Genomic DNA, 15,590 nt, shown 5'->3' with positions numbered 1-15,590 from the left:
TGACACAAGAGTCACAAGAGTGCCAAGAATGCCCACTTGATGGTGCTCAGGGGCGGCTGCAGACTGCTCAGAGCAGAGGAAAACAAGTTGTTTACAAGAAATTCAGGGTCTGGGGTCCGCAATCCCCACAATGACATACTTAATGACCTCAGCATGATACCTCCCAATTCATAAAACCTTGTAATAACCTTGATAGAAGGACAATTCTCTTCAATATCCATTATATTTGTTTGTTTGGGGTGCTTGTTGTCTTGTTTTTAATATTTTTATTTATCCTTTGACGATTCCATTCATGATCATATTCACCCTCCATATCCCCCTCTCTTCCCCTCCTCTGTGTCTCCCTCATGATCCCCTTTTCTCCCCAAAATGTACCCTGCCAACTTTCATGTCTATTTTTGTTTAACAACTCCTTAAGTTTAATAAGGGCTGCTTGCACGAGCAAGGCTGTGGGGTTACTTACTGAAGTTGGGGTAACTTGCCAGAGCTACACCACTGAAGAAAGTGGTTCCCACTCCCCAGCAGCCATTAGCTGCCAACGGCACCTCGGCTAGATGTGGCGTCATGAGTCATTCCCTCTCCTGCCAGACAGCTGGTGGCTCAGTGTCGTATTGGTACCCATGGCTGCCACGAGTCCGTACAACGGCCCTGTCCAGGAGACAGAATTTCCTGGCACTCCTCGCTCTTAGTCTCCTCCCACCACCACCACCCCTTACACAAAGCTCCCTGAGTCTCGAGAGGGAGATGCAAATGTGTCATTTGGGCTGACCTCTGGATGCCCACTTGCTCTCAGCCCTTTGTCCAACTGTGAATCTCCACGTTAGCTGTTGCCCACTGCAAAAAGAAGCCTTCCTGACTCGGGTCAAAAGCAGCCCTGACCCATGGACACACACACAAGCTTTCAGGAGTCAGCCCTACAGCATGTCCAACTAGTGAAATGCCATAGTCCATTCTGCACCCCAAGCCCCCGCCACCCTGTGGCCTCCCCAGACTCCGGTGGAGTAGAGTCCAGATCCAATGAAAACGCAGTAGCTGCCCCCAGGCAGCCATGACGCTACTGCGCCTGTGGAGAGGTCTTTCCTGACAGGTTGGTGCTGTAGCTCCCGGGGTCACATCTAAGCCCGTCAGTGGCTTGCCTTCCCTGGTGGCCTGCACACCACCCTCTGGCACCTTGAAAGCTTGGCAGCAGGGAAGATGCTTCCAGCTCAGCTCTACGCGGGTGTTTCTATGTCCCGCTTCCAGAACCTGTCTCCCCCGCATTCGTTGGGATTAGCCTGTACCATGTTACTGTAAAATTCCATTCTCACTGTGGCCACTGAGTCAGGGAAAGCTGTGTGCAGGCATGCTGATGTACCCACAACTTAGTAGACAGCAAGTGCTGGCCATCACAGTGGCATTGAGAAACCGTGACCAATGTCCTCAACAGTCCTTTCCTGGACCTGTTATCTGACTGCACCCTAATTACACATACGGGCATCGCGACACTAGTCAGCAACCGTCGCTGATATGGTGTCGAAGCTAAGGAAATAGTAGAACAAGACTGTTTGTATTTGACAGTGTTTAACACCAGACAAAAAATCACCCTTAGAGCTAAGGGTATGCTCCTTAACATGTGTTTTTATTAAGTTCCCATTTCAAACATATTTTCTGTCAACAGGATCATTTGCATTTAATTTCTGTTTATAGTGGATGTCCCTCTGCCTGGAGGTGTTTCTTAGCACAACTCTTTGAACACAGTTTAAAGTATGGCAAAGGATCAGGATGATGCTCTAAGTCCTTTCTCAGGACATTGCTGTGGGCACAAGTGCAGCTCCAGTGTGCAGGCGAGTGGCGTGCAAAGACGAACCACATTTTCAAAGTGAATATTTTAGACAAACTGATACAAATATTGTTTTGAAAGGAATTTAAAAAACTGCCATGGCTACACTGTGCAGTCTTTGCCTGTTATTTGGTATAGACAGGCTTGGTGGCTCACTTCTGAAATCCCAGCAACTGGGAAGCTGAGGCAGGAGGATTGCTGTGAGTTCAATGCCAGCATAGATTACAAACTGAGAGTCTGTCTCAGAACAAGTGAGATAGACACCTGGTACGTTTCTTTCAGTCTGCGAAGTCATAAGTATCCCAAAGGGCTGCTCCTCACCCGTCTTTGAATCCTTGCCATGTATGAAAAGGCTTCCTTCCCACATTGCTGAGTCACTGAAGGAATCAAGTCATTCCACAGAACGAGGAGTCAAAGCAGGGTGCTGGTCGGTCTGTGTTCAGGCTTACCTAGGTCTATATTTATGTCCATATCAATAGTGATGATGACGTTAGAGAAAGAGGAGCCAGAAAAACTGATCAGTGGGTGAGAGCACTTGTTCTCTTACGGAGGACCCAGGTTTGGTCCCCAGCACCTACAGCTCACAGCCCTCTGACACAGCAGCCCAAGAGCTTCCAGACATCCTTCTGACCTCAAGGGACACAGCCACACACACAGCATATATATGCCAAACACACATGCAGGCAAACCTTTATATACAAAAACGTAAATACATCTATTTTTAAAATTTTAAGGACCTGGGCCAGGCGGTGGTGGCGCACGCCTTTAATCCCAGCTCTCGGGAGGCAGACGCAGGCGGATCTCTGTGAGTTCGAGACCAGCCTGGTCTACAGAGCGAGTTCCAGGACAGGCTCCAAAACCACAGAGAGGGCTGGAGAGATGGCTCAGTGGTTAAGAGTGTTGCCTGCTCTTCCGAAGGTCCTGAGTTCAATTCCCAGCAACCACATGGTGGCTCACAACCATCTGTAAAGAGGTCTGGTGCCCTCTTCTGGCCTTTAGGCATACAGACAGGATATTGTATACATAAAATAAATAAGTAAATATTTAAAAAAAAATAGAATGTGTCTTGAACTAGTAGGACTCGTGGAGGAATCTTCACCAGGTCACTTTTGAACCTGGTTTCCTAATCTGTAAAACGAGGTGGCTGATAGGGGTGGTGAGGAGGAGGAGAAGGAGGGAGGCATCGTAATACCTCCCTTATGCAGGAGAACTGCAGTAAATTCAAGGACAGTTTGGAGCACTCTAGAGACCCAGGGAGGTTAGGAGTAGATGGGTGTGGTGGCACCCTTAATCCCAGTCCTTGGGTAGGTGAAGGCCGAAGGATCAGGAACTCAAGGCTAACCTTGGCTGTACGAGTCCCTGTGTCTCAAAATACCAGCAGCCATACAGGACAGATAAATACCATGCCTTGGAAAATTTTGGAAAGGGAATAATCCAACATGGAAAGACTCCACTTCCTATGGAGTATAACGTGAGGATGAGAAAGTTACTATGACCGGGCGATGGTGGCGCACGCCTTTAATCCCAGCNTACACACACCACACACACATACACACACCACACACACACATACACACACCACATACACACACACACCACACACACACACCACACACACACACCACATACACACACCACACACACCACACACACACACATACACACACAGATAGTGATTTTTAGGAGTAAAAGCTCCTCACCACCAGGGTTAGTGGTTTCGTGCAGAGCTGGAGAGGCCAGTGTAGCAATGGGCATTATTTAATAGCTCTTCTTGAGGGCAGCAAAGTTTGCTCAGCTTTCAAACCCCTCTGGACTAACATAAAGTTCAGGGCAAACTCTGATGTCCTCTTACAGAAACATCCTGACCGTTAATGTAATGGTCTCAGAAACCTCCGAACCAGGGACTTTGGGGAGTCATGAAAGTGGATCTAGCTCTTTCTACCAAGGGTGGGTATGGCAAGAAGGTGCAGTTCTCTGCAGTGTCAGGGGCCTCCTCAGAGCCTAAGCTGGAATCAGTTATAGGCTTGGCACATTGAGGTTAGGAACTATGTGTGTGTGTGTGTATGTGTGTGTGTGTGTGTTTGTGCATGTGTGTCTGTGTCTGTGCATGTGTGTATGTGTATACGTGTGTATGTGTGTATGTGCATGTGTGTGTTTTTGTGCATGTGTATGTGTATATGTGTGTGTGTCTGTGCATGTGTGTATGTGTGTGTATGTGTGTGTCTGTGCATGTGTGTATATGTGTGTATGTGTGTGTATCTGTGCATTTGAACCAGGGCCTTGTTCATTCTAAGCAAGCTGCCTCTCACAGGGCTATGTCTTCAGTTTTCTTGTGACGTAACCCATAGGAACTTTGTCATATAATAATGTTTTTCTTAAATTGAGAATTTTCATCTTCTTACTTAAAGGGGGGCACAGTTTGGCTTCTCTTTGACATCACCAAATAGCCAGTATGACTATTCTCAGGACTGGGAGATTTGGGGATTGTTTGTTTTAACATGTCTGTATGACCTCCATGTGCACACACATCACAGCTCATTTGTGGAGGTCAGAAGACAATTTGTGGGATCTGGTTCTCTTCTTCTGAAAGATTTCTGTACCCCAATATTTAGTCTCTCCACCGATTCAACCAATCAAACCAAGATGAATTAAGAATTGAAAGTCCAGGTTTAATGAGGAAAACGCTCCCAATGGTCTCCAGGGCCTCAGACAGGGACGGGAGAAGGAACTGGAAAACACGTGACCTTTCCTTAAGAGGCCATTTAAATACCCTGCAGGCCTGGTCAGGCATCTTGGGGGAGAAGCTGCAGTTTTGCCACCTTTCTGAGACTGGGCAGGGTTTGCTTGGGGAGGAGAGGAGAGGGGAGGTGAGCGGTGGGGGTAGGTGAGGGGAGGGCGAGGGGAGTAGTGAGGGCGAGCTCAACCCAAACCCACCAGGTGGGTTCCAGGAATAAGTGGAAAGGCTAACAGAGCAAACAGTGTGGCAGCTGAACAAAGGGGCGGCTCATGTCCTGGGGGACGGGAAAAACTGAGAGACATAGCTCCATCACAATGCTCAAAGCAGGGCAAAATTTAAAGCTCTGACAAATTATTTCCATTAACCGTTTTCAGAACACAGGTTTCTACACGTAACTGAAACCACAAATACTGAAGTTGTGGATAAGAAGGAAGTACCATCCTCTGAAAATAATAACCTCCATATTTCCTAAGGCCATTAACACGAATCCATATTGGCGCTGCCAGCCTCTGGCTTCTGATGCTCATACAATGAAACACACACGTGTACAGTGTGTACGCCTACAGGCCTTTACATGTGCATATACTCACGCATTTGTGTAGACACCTATGAAGGGCTGCAAAACCCTGAACACCTACTGCTTTTAGGAAAGGAAACAACCCCCAGAGGACATCACCTGTGAACATCAGTTCTGCATCAGCCACACTGTGGGGCTTTCTCCCCACTAGCCGGCAGTCCATCAGATCCACAGCCAGCAGCCGCTGACAGGCCTCTAATGCAACACAGCTGTCATTGCCTGCCCACAGCAACGTCACATCCCACAGTCCCCAAAACCAACTTCTCACGTGGTTGTGAGCCCAGGCTACTTAGCCCACTCTTCTGTCCTTAAACTGGAAATCATGTAAAGCCGTCCTCTGGCAGTTAATCTCGGGTGGCTCACAGCGCTACGGAGAGCTGTCTGGGGTGAGGTTGGGATCAGGCGCACGGCCTCCCACGCCCTCTCCAGCACGCCTCACTTCAGGAACTGCCACGTGTTGAGCAGTCCTGCTGGCTGTCTTACGGAGACTTCACGGCATAGCCATGACCAGAGCATAGACCACAACACAGGAATATGATTAGACAAAACGGTCACTATCCGATGTTAAACTCCGCAGAAATCCACAGAAACCTGTCCTTCCACATTCTTGACTTTTCTGTCCGGCATTCCTTCCTCCTGGGCGTGCAGCCAGATCTCTCCTGAGGTGAAGTGTCCTAACAACTCCTGTTACACAGGCTGTTCAGAATTTTTTTCTTTCTTTTCTCTTCTTTCTTTTGTGTGTGTGTGTGTGTGTGTGTGTGTGTGTGTGTGTGTGTGTTTAATAAAGGGTTTCTTTCTCTATGTTATCCTGTCTTTCTAACTCTGTAACCAGATAGCCTGGAATTCAAAGATCTGCCTGCCCTCTCTCACACGAGAACTGGGATTAAATGCACGCCCTGCCACATTGGGATAGTAACTTTCTTTATGGCTAGCTCAAAGAGAGGAAATGCAAGGGATTCAAGGTCTGAGAAAACGGGGTTTAGAAAACAGAAATTGTAGTTTCTATGGCTTACATTGGAAAGGAAATTTTAAGCCAGGGACTGTGAATAAATATGAGTGTGTGTGTGTGTGTTATCCCTTTCTTTCTTTCTTTCTTTCTTTCTTTCTTTCTTTCTTTCTTTCTTTCTTTCTTTCTTTCTTTCTTTCTTTCATACTCAGTCTGTATGTATGCTGCAGGCCAGAAGAGGGCACCAGATCTCATTACAGATGGTTGTGAGCCACCATGTGGTTGCTGAGAACTGAACTCAGGACCTCTGGAAGAGCAGCCAGTGCTCTTAACCTCTGAGCCATCTCTCCAGCCCCCTCCCCATACTTTTTATTGTACATACTTAATTTACGTGTGTGTGTGAGTGTGTGACATACTTTTCATTGTACATACTTAATTTACATGTAGTTTTATGATCACATAAAATATCACATCTTTTACTGAATATACTTCCTTAATTTAATATATGCAAGCACACACACACACACATATATATATATATAATTTATAATATACTCAGGAAATTCGGGATCAACCTACCCCTGGACCCACCAATACCACTCTTGGGAATATACCCAAGAGAGGCCCTATCATATAACAAAAGTATATGCTCAACTATGTTCATAGCAGCATTGTTTGTAATAGCCAGAACCTGGAAACAACCTAGATGCCCTTCAGTGGAAGAATGGATGAAGAAAGTATGGAATATATACATATTAGAGTACTATTCAGCAGTAAAAAACAATGACTTCTTGAATTTTGCATACAAATGGATGGAAATAGAAAACACTATCCTGAGTGAGGTAAGCCAGACCCAAAAAGAGGAACATGGGATGTACCCACTCGTATTTGGTTTCTAGCCATAAATAAAGGACATTGAGCCTATAATTCGCTATCCTAGAGAAGCTAAATAAGAAGGTGAACCCAAAGAAAAACATATAGGCATCCTCCTGAATATTAACCTTCATCAGGCGATGAAAGGAGACAGAGACAGAGACCCACATTGGAGCACCAGACAGAAATCTCAAGGTCCAAATCAGGAGCAGAAGGAGAGAGAGCATGAGCAAGGAACTCAGGACCGCGAGGGGTGCACCCACACACTGAGAAAATGGGGATGTTCTATCGGGAACTCACCAAGGCCAGCTGGCCTGGGTCTGAAAAAGCCTGGGTTAAAACAGGTCTCGCTGAACATAGTGGACAATGAGGACTACTGAGACCACAAGAACAATGGCAATGGGTTTTTGATCCTACTGCACGTTCTGGCTTTGTGGGAGCCTAGGCAGTTTGAATGTTCACCTTACTAGACCTGGATGGAGGTGAGTGGTCCTTGGACTTCCTACAGGGCAGGGAACCCTGATTGCTCTTTGGGCTGATGAGGGAGGGGGATTTGATAGGGGGAGGGGGAGGGAAATGGGAGGTGGTGGCGGGGAAGAGGCAGAAATCTTTAATAAATAAATAAATTAAAAATAACAATAATAATAAATACTCCATTTTTATGAGCACATAAAAATTTATAATATAAATTATATTTTATATAAATAATGCCTTAGTTTAATGTATATTTATACCATGTTCTCCCTTTGAGCCCGGGAAGACGATCAGTGAGAACAGAAATCCCAAACCCTGAAGAATTAATTCCTGAAATGAAACCTCACGCTGTCTAATTGGTGTAGCCCTGATGGGACCTCCAGAGACTTTGCCCTGAAGCAGAGAGCAAGGTTCTCTGCACCCCACCTCACTCTTCCCCTCCTTCATGTCTGCTCCATTGAGACACTAAGGCGATGTCCCTTAGACTTTCCTGTCTTCCGGAGAAGAGGATTGTAGTTGGACTAACTTTTCTTACATCTTAAATTCACCCATAGTCTCTAATCTGTGTCCTGTCATGTGACTCGTTGCTCATCTCTCCATACCACCCATACCGCTTCCTCCGAGTCTACCTGGTGACTCTACCTCTCTTCTTCCCAGAGTCCTCTGTGTCCCTGGAAGTCCCACCTAACCTCTTCTGCCTAGCTATTGGTCACTTGACTGTTTATTAAACCAATCAGAAGACACCTTGGCCAAGACGCGTCTTCACAGTGCACACAGAGGATCAAAGTTCTGAAACAACAAGCAGGCTGAGCCTGAGGCCTGTGGTCTGCAGGGCGGCCGGCCGTGGGCTTTAATCTGCAGCTTTCTGAGCCCAGTGATGTTGATTGGTTGTTCATGTCATTCCCAGTGAGACTGCACGGAAACGAATGGGGAGGATGCTGCAGAGCGGGTGGGAATCCAAACTCGTCCAGCCACTGTGGGCATCAGCCTCCTGGAGGACTTGGAAGCCCAGGAGACCAGCTCTCCCTGTGAACACACTACTCACAGCCAACCTCTCCAGGAGGAATTTTGGACCTGTGGTGACAGAGAGATGGGACCCTACTGACAAACCCATGTGTTGATTAGCTTGAGTTCTTCGTTCATTGAAGGAGTCGGACGTCTGGTAGGTGTGGTGTTACCTGTCGTCTATCCTCTTGCATTTAAAGGTGTTGGTGTGCTTGCAGACCCCAGAGACCCTTCTGCTCCACATCATCAGACCATAGCCCTAGCTGAAACTGCCACAGATCCTGCATACCAAGGAGGCATGACCATGTCAGCACAGGGTTTGGGGTAGAAGAACATCTGGGTGTCGCAAGCTCTTGGGTTTAGCCACTTCAATCACGGTGACTTTTCTCAGCTCAAGGTTCTTTTGCAAGCAGTACTATGAGGACTCAGTGCCCTTCTCCCCAGAGAGCGATGAGTAACCAGACTAAGCAAGAGAATTGTCTTTATAATGATTCTTTATTAGTGGTTTCTTCTATATCCAATGCATTAAGGGGGTTCGCACTCTTAGCATGCATGGGAGGACCGTGATAAGAAACACACAAACAATTCAATATCATGATTATTAATCCTACTAATCCTAATACATAAAACCAATTCCTAACCTCCATTCAACTTTTCGATTATCCATAAAACATTTCTTAGCCTTAATACAACTTATCAATTAACTTTTCTTAATCTTACCAATTATCCATAAAATATCTCTTTTTCTAATTTATTTATTATGTATATATAGTGTTCTGGGCACCAGATCTCTTTATAGATGGGTGTGAGCCACCGTGTGGTTGCTGGGAATTGAACCCAGGACCTCTGGAACAGCAGTCAGTTCTCTTAACCTCTGAGCCATCTCTCCAGCCCCATAAAATATCTCTTAACATTTCACACATGCATTAATACATCTGTGCTCTTCTAATTATCATTAATGCATTAATCTCAGACTTGCGAAGTTCCATACTTGATTGTAAATAGCATCATACAACCTGATATCCTCCGTAAGGGTTCTTCAGTCCTGAAAAGGACTGTTGGGTTCTTCAGGCTGGGTGCTTGACCACAAAGCTCAACTCTCGACTGCGTAGGCTGTGTGGTCTGGTGATGTTCTGCTCTTGGGAGGCAGGGCATTCGGAGGATCTCACTACGAGGCTCAGCAGCTTGTTAGGGCCATCGTGATGGTGAGATGACTGCCTTGCTTCTGCCTCTCTTTTTATACCCTTTTGAACTTGTCTCCCGTCCAGTCCTTCTGACAGCCAGATGTCCTAGGCTATCTGTATCAACTGGACACAGAAGGGTGGGGTTCTTCTCATTTGGCAAGATTACTTTTACGCTGGCCACCTGTTCACTCAAGTTATTATTTTATCTACTTCTTGTATGGCAAGATTACTTTTGTTACCAAGTTTACTGGATGCAGCCTTCCCAACTGGCAGGGCCAGATGGGTGTGGCAGCCTTTAAGTGGGCAAAAATGTTCTCTTAATATTTCTCCTTAATAATTTTCTACTTCACACAGTTTTCTTACTTAATTTTTTATTTTCTATATTATACTTATCCTTATAGTATAGATTTCCTACTTTACCTACACCATAGATTCCCCTTTTTTTACTCATGCAGAGGGATCTGTTTCCATGCTCAATACACTGGGCCAGCAGCAGAAGCAAGAGGAGGGTCTTTGTGGAAGCCATACGTCCTGTGAGAGTTATGAGCTGAGGAACAGGCCCTTTCTCAGTGTCCCCTTCCTCTACCGTCAAGAAACACCAGGGCCAGCGAGATACCTCAGTAGGAAAGGAGTTTGCTCCCCAGAATCCACACAGTGGGAAAACCAGCTCCCACAGGTTGTCCTTTGACCTTCACACATGTGCCTGTGTGTAGCAGCACTCCCTCCCTCCCTCCCTCCCTCCCTCCCTCCCTCCCTCCTTCCCTCCCTCTCTCCCTCCCTCCACCCCCTCTCTCACACACAGAGTAAATGAATGAATATGAAAAAGGTATTTTGAAATAAAGAAATGCACACACACACACACAAAATGCATCCGCTAAAATTCCTTCCCACATTTCCGACTCCCTGTTCTTCACCATCCAGAAACCAGATTACTCAGCCTCATCCTCTTCTTCCTCCGTGAGCCTTCTTTGTCCTGTGCCTCTGCATGGCCCAGGATGTTCTTAGTCATATTTCTTTAAATATGTGTGTGTGCATGCGTGTGTGTGAGTGTGAGTGTGTGTGTGTTTCAATCCCCAGCCCCTGGCCTGACTCACAGACGGTACCATAGCGCATAGAGCAGATGTACCTGAGTTAATTACAGCCAGAAACAACCAGTTCTCAGAGTCTTGCTTAACGAGATTCCTCCATCAGAGAGTTATTCGTCTGGTGGGTCAACACCGGAATTATTAATTGCCATCTGTTGTATTTATGTCATGGCCCGTGACACCCAACTTCTAGAGGATGTTAGGCCAAGAGATGTTCCCATGCCGTAGGTGTCTTTCTGAAGAAAAGTAACACGGTTGTGCATTCTAAGCTTGAACGCGCTGGCCTGCTAATCAGGGTTGCTTGCTGAAATGTAAACCTGTAACTCTGTTATCAAAGGAGCTGTAGCAATAAAAATGAGCCTGGTGTTACAGTTTGCACTGTGTCCTACCTTGCCTTGAATTTTCCAGTTTCCTGTTTCAATCAGGATAGACAATTTGGCTGGCTTCTTACACTTTTACATCAGATCTTCCCCCATATCCTTGTAAATCAAGGAAAGTATTTGACAATCCCATTGTATAAGGAGATAACTGAGCCTCTGGGTGTTTCAGTGACTTATCCAAAGCCAGACAATGGCGAGCCTCTCAAATTGCCCCTGAAATAATGTGCTCTGGCATTTCCATTAGAGTTTTACTTCTTTCTGCTCAACCTGCTGTGACTCACACCTGTAATCCCCGGACACTCTAGTGCCTGAGGCAAGAGGCGCATAAGTTCAAGGTCTGCCTGGGCAGCTTAGTAAAATCCTGCCTCAAAATCTAAAGATACAAATAATGTTAGAGATGCAGTTCGGTGGTTGAGTACTTCTCCAGTAACGGGAGAGGAAGGGAGGAAGCGAGGAGAGAAGAGGGAAGGAGAAACAGCACGAGACATGAAAGAAGGAGTGGGGAGGAGGAGAGCGAAGAAAGAGATCGATTGCTTAACTCTGTCTTCTAACTGCTCCCCACCCCCTTTACCCACCAGTTCTCCCTGGGACCACAGCTGCCTCTGCCCTCCATGAGAATTCTTCACCCTCACTGTCTTGAGGTTACACACCCTTCTTTACCCAGCTCTAGGCTGAGGATCGCACAAAATTAAGAGCCAGGGGTTCTGTAACTGGAGCGGCATTGCCCCTGTTTCTTCCCATGATGTTCTTCATGGAGTCCAGCCATGGTGAGGCTCAGTGCTCACTTGTTATCTTCAGGGAATCGAAGCTGAGGTTGTCCATACTGAGAGGTGCATGAATGCGCCCACAGTGGTGAGAGACAGCTCTGCAGAGACTCCTGATGGTCTGCCCTCTGCATGCCCGGTGCTGGGATGGCAGGCTGCACCACCATGCCCCATGTCACCATCTCTGTTCTGCTCTGCTTTTGTCTTTGATATTTTGAGCTGGGGTCTCCATGACTGTACATCCCAGGCTGTCCTCCTACTTCACCTCCTGAACGCTGGGACCACAGGGAGCCAGTAAGGTTTGTCATTGACTTGGATGTGGTGGAGTATGATAGGAGAGAAGCTGGGGTTGATGTTAGGACTCCCAGGAGACACCTGATTTCCTGACTTACAACAATGTGGGAAAGCCCATTTTAGTTGGAGGTGATTCCTGGGGCAGGAGATTTTGCAGTGTGTAAAATGAAGAAATCTGGGTATGCACAGGCGTTCATCTGTTTCTCTTCTGACTGGGACTGTAATGTGGCCAGCTAGCTGCTTTAGGCTCCTTCCGCCTTGGCTTCTTCACCATCACCAACCACACCTTGAACTGCAATCTAAAATAAAGCCATTCTTGCGACAGTTGCTTGGTCAGGATATTTTATCACAGTAAGAGGAGAAACTAAGAGACAAGACCTTGGAATGCCTGATCCTCCTCCTGTGCCTCCTGCCCTAGGTGCAGGAGCTGGGAATCAAGCCTGGGACTTCGTGCTTGCTGGGCAGACATTTTGCAGCCGAGTTCCATGCCCAGATACTTTGAGATTTTGAGACATGATGTCACGACGCAAACCCAGCTAGTCTCAGACTTACCTCCCTTCTGCCTCAGCCTCCTAAGTGCTGAGATTATAAGATTATTATGCTTTTTAAAATGCACTTACTTAGGTAGTTGGTGTTATTCCACACTGTCTGCTTTGAATGTAGAGACATAGATTGGAAATACATTTTTAACATGGCAGATTAGGTATGAAATGAATTTATCTATACTGTTTTTCCAGGGGGTGGGAGGAGGTAGATTAGATCCAAATCCTTATCTTGTCTATCTTGCTGAGATTTTTTTCAATATTTATTTTATTTTTGATTTGTGTGGGTGGGGGGTATGTACATTCCTGTGAGTGTCCTTCTAGGCCAGAAGAAAGGATCCCCTGGAGCTGGAGTTGCCCACTGTGGGTCCTGGTAAGTGAACCAGGATCCTCTGGAAGGATGGTAGGCACTTCTACCTGCTGAGTTATTACACCAGCCCATTGCAGAGCACAGAAACAGAAAACAGTCCTCCATCACATTTCAGTACTAACTAGGCATATTCCATATCCAAAGACTTCTGCTCATTGTTTTATTTGTCTTACGGGCATCCTGCATCCATGAGGATGATGCTGTTGCAGAGCTTTGTTTTATTTAGTTAAGTTTTTAAAAACTATGAATTAAGAACATGGTGATAATATCAGGTGTGAGAGCTCATACCTTTAATTCCAGTACTTGAGAGGCATATGGATCTCTGGTAGAGGCTAGCCTGGTCTACATACCAAGTTCTGGATGAGCCAGGGATACATAATGAGACCCTATCTCAAAGACAAACAAAAGCAAAACAGAAGAACACAGTGGCATATGCCTAAAATTCCAGAACTCCAGAGACAGAGGCAAGACTGTGAGTTGAAAACCAGCTTGGGCTGCATCACAAGATTCTGTTGCAAAAAGCAACAACCGTCAAAAGACACATACATTTATGTGGAGGCCTAAGTTGGTGTCTTAGTAACTGCTCTGCTGCTGTGATAAATCACCATGAGCAGAGCAACTTATAAAAGGAGGTACTTAATTGAGGTTCAGGATTCCAGAGGACTAGCATCCTGTCAGGAACAGCCGGGAGCTCACGCAAGGAAGCAAGCACAGAAGGCTTACTGCGAATGGCACCCGTGTTCTGAAGCCTCAAAGCCCAGTGATGCACCTCTTCCAACAAGGCCACACCTCCTAATCCTTCCCCTAAAACTCCACCAACTGGGATCAAAGAATTCAGACACAGCCAGGAAGTGGTGGTACCCACCTTTAATCCCAGCACTCTGAATGCAGAGGCAAATGGATCTCTGTGAGTTCGAGGCCAGCCTGGTCTACAAAGGGAGTTCCAGGACAGCCAGGACTGTTACACAGAGATTCCTGTCTCAAAAACTGGGGGGGGAAAAGAATTCAAATGTGAGGCCAAGGGGACCTTTCTCATTCAAACCAGCACAGTCAGCTTCTGAAATGTTGCATTTCCAGTAAAAAATGAACAATGTCAATTAGGCCATTAGCAAAACAAAGGAAGATACATCTCCCTTAGCCATTTGGCTGGGGGTGGGACTGTCATTCACCGACACCACCAATTCTCTGATTTCTTCTCATTCCCCAGTGCTCAGTATTACCTGGCCCCCAACTGTTGTTTTTTCATGTCTGTTTTTAAAATGATATGGACAAAGAATAACAAAAGATACAGTCATGTCCCTTCGAATTCCAAAAGCACATATAAAAATAGTAGCATAAATTTATTGAAGGTTTGCTTTGACCCAGACATTTTCACATTTAACCATTACAACAACCAACTGTCACTGCTTTAGAGTCTCCTGGGGCATATCCTACGTTCTGATTCCTGCCTGATTCCTGCCTACAGAGACAACAACAAACCAATCAATATTCTATCATGACGGACCCGTTCGTGACAATGATATTTATCGATTCACCACAAGTCAGTAACTTAACATAAAACTAAAGTACAAGAACGGCAAAGTGTAGGCTGGGCAGAGTGGCACTGGCCTTTAAACCCAGCCCTTGGGAGGCAAGACTGGCTGATGTCCCTGCATTCTAAGCCAACTTGGTCTAGGTAGTGAGTTCCAGGCCAGCCAGGGTTATGTAAAGACCCTCTCTGAAAAAACAAACTAACACAAAACAAAAACAAAAGGCAAATAAAAGAGAGAGAGAAGAAGAAAAGGAAACATGCGAAGGGTAGAACTTTCCACAGATGTCACACACACTCCCTAGAGTCTCCAGAGATTCATTTGATAAAGCCAGATCTCTACCACCCAAATACAAACCAGGCATCCAAGTATCTAGCTAATACAGTTGCCCAAATGTGGTCCTTAATTCTTCTATCTGGACTGATATATTATGCAGCGTACTCTTCTACCCCCAAGAGGTTAAAGACAAACCACAGGGGTGTGAAGGGCGGCTTCAGTTTACAGCACCGCAAGATCTTTTTAATACCACACTTGGAACATTTAGCATAAAATTCTTCATTTGCAGAATAGTGCATTGCAAGTCAGCCTTCCAATTTCCTAGTGCTGAACTCAGCTGTCACCTAATAAGTTCGTGATTTTGTGTATATTCAACCACATGAAAAACTAAGTTAATAACAGGTATGTGGGAGTTCGGTGTCCTGTGTGGAAGTTCTCAACAGAAAACCTGGAGCAGACTTGGAAAGACAACTAACAAATGGAAGAAAAAGTAAACCAATTAGGCTTTACATTTATTAAACCTCTAATTATAATGATTATTAACTTTCACTATCGTTGGCCACCTAAATCTTATCTTTGTTACGGTATTCTCCCGTTTTACACAGGAAAACTAGCCAAGACTCAGAATTTTCCAGCAGCAAAGACAAAGGAAGTCACGTTAACTCCACCTGCCCACCGACTCTCAGCCCCGCCCCCACCCCGCCCTGCCCAGGCCCTTGCCACGCTGATCCCCGC

This window comes from Alexandromys fortis, unplaced genomic scaffold (assembly GCF_014885135.2).
Source record: "Alexandromys fortis isolate MF-2015 unplaced genomic scaffold, M_Fortis_MF-2015_v1.1 scaffold_285, whole genome shotgun sequence".
Taxonomy (NCBI): domain Eukaryota; kingdom Metazoa; phylum Chordata; class Mammalia; order Rodentia; family Cricetidae; genus Alexandromys; species Alexandromys fortis.
Note: the sequence above shows the minus strand (reverse complement) of the source record.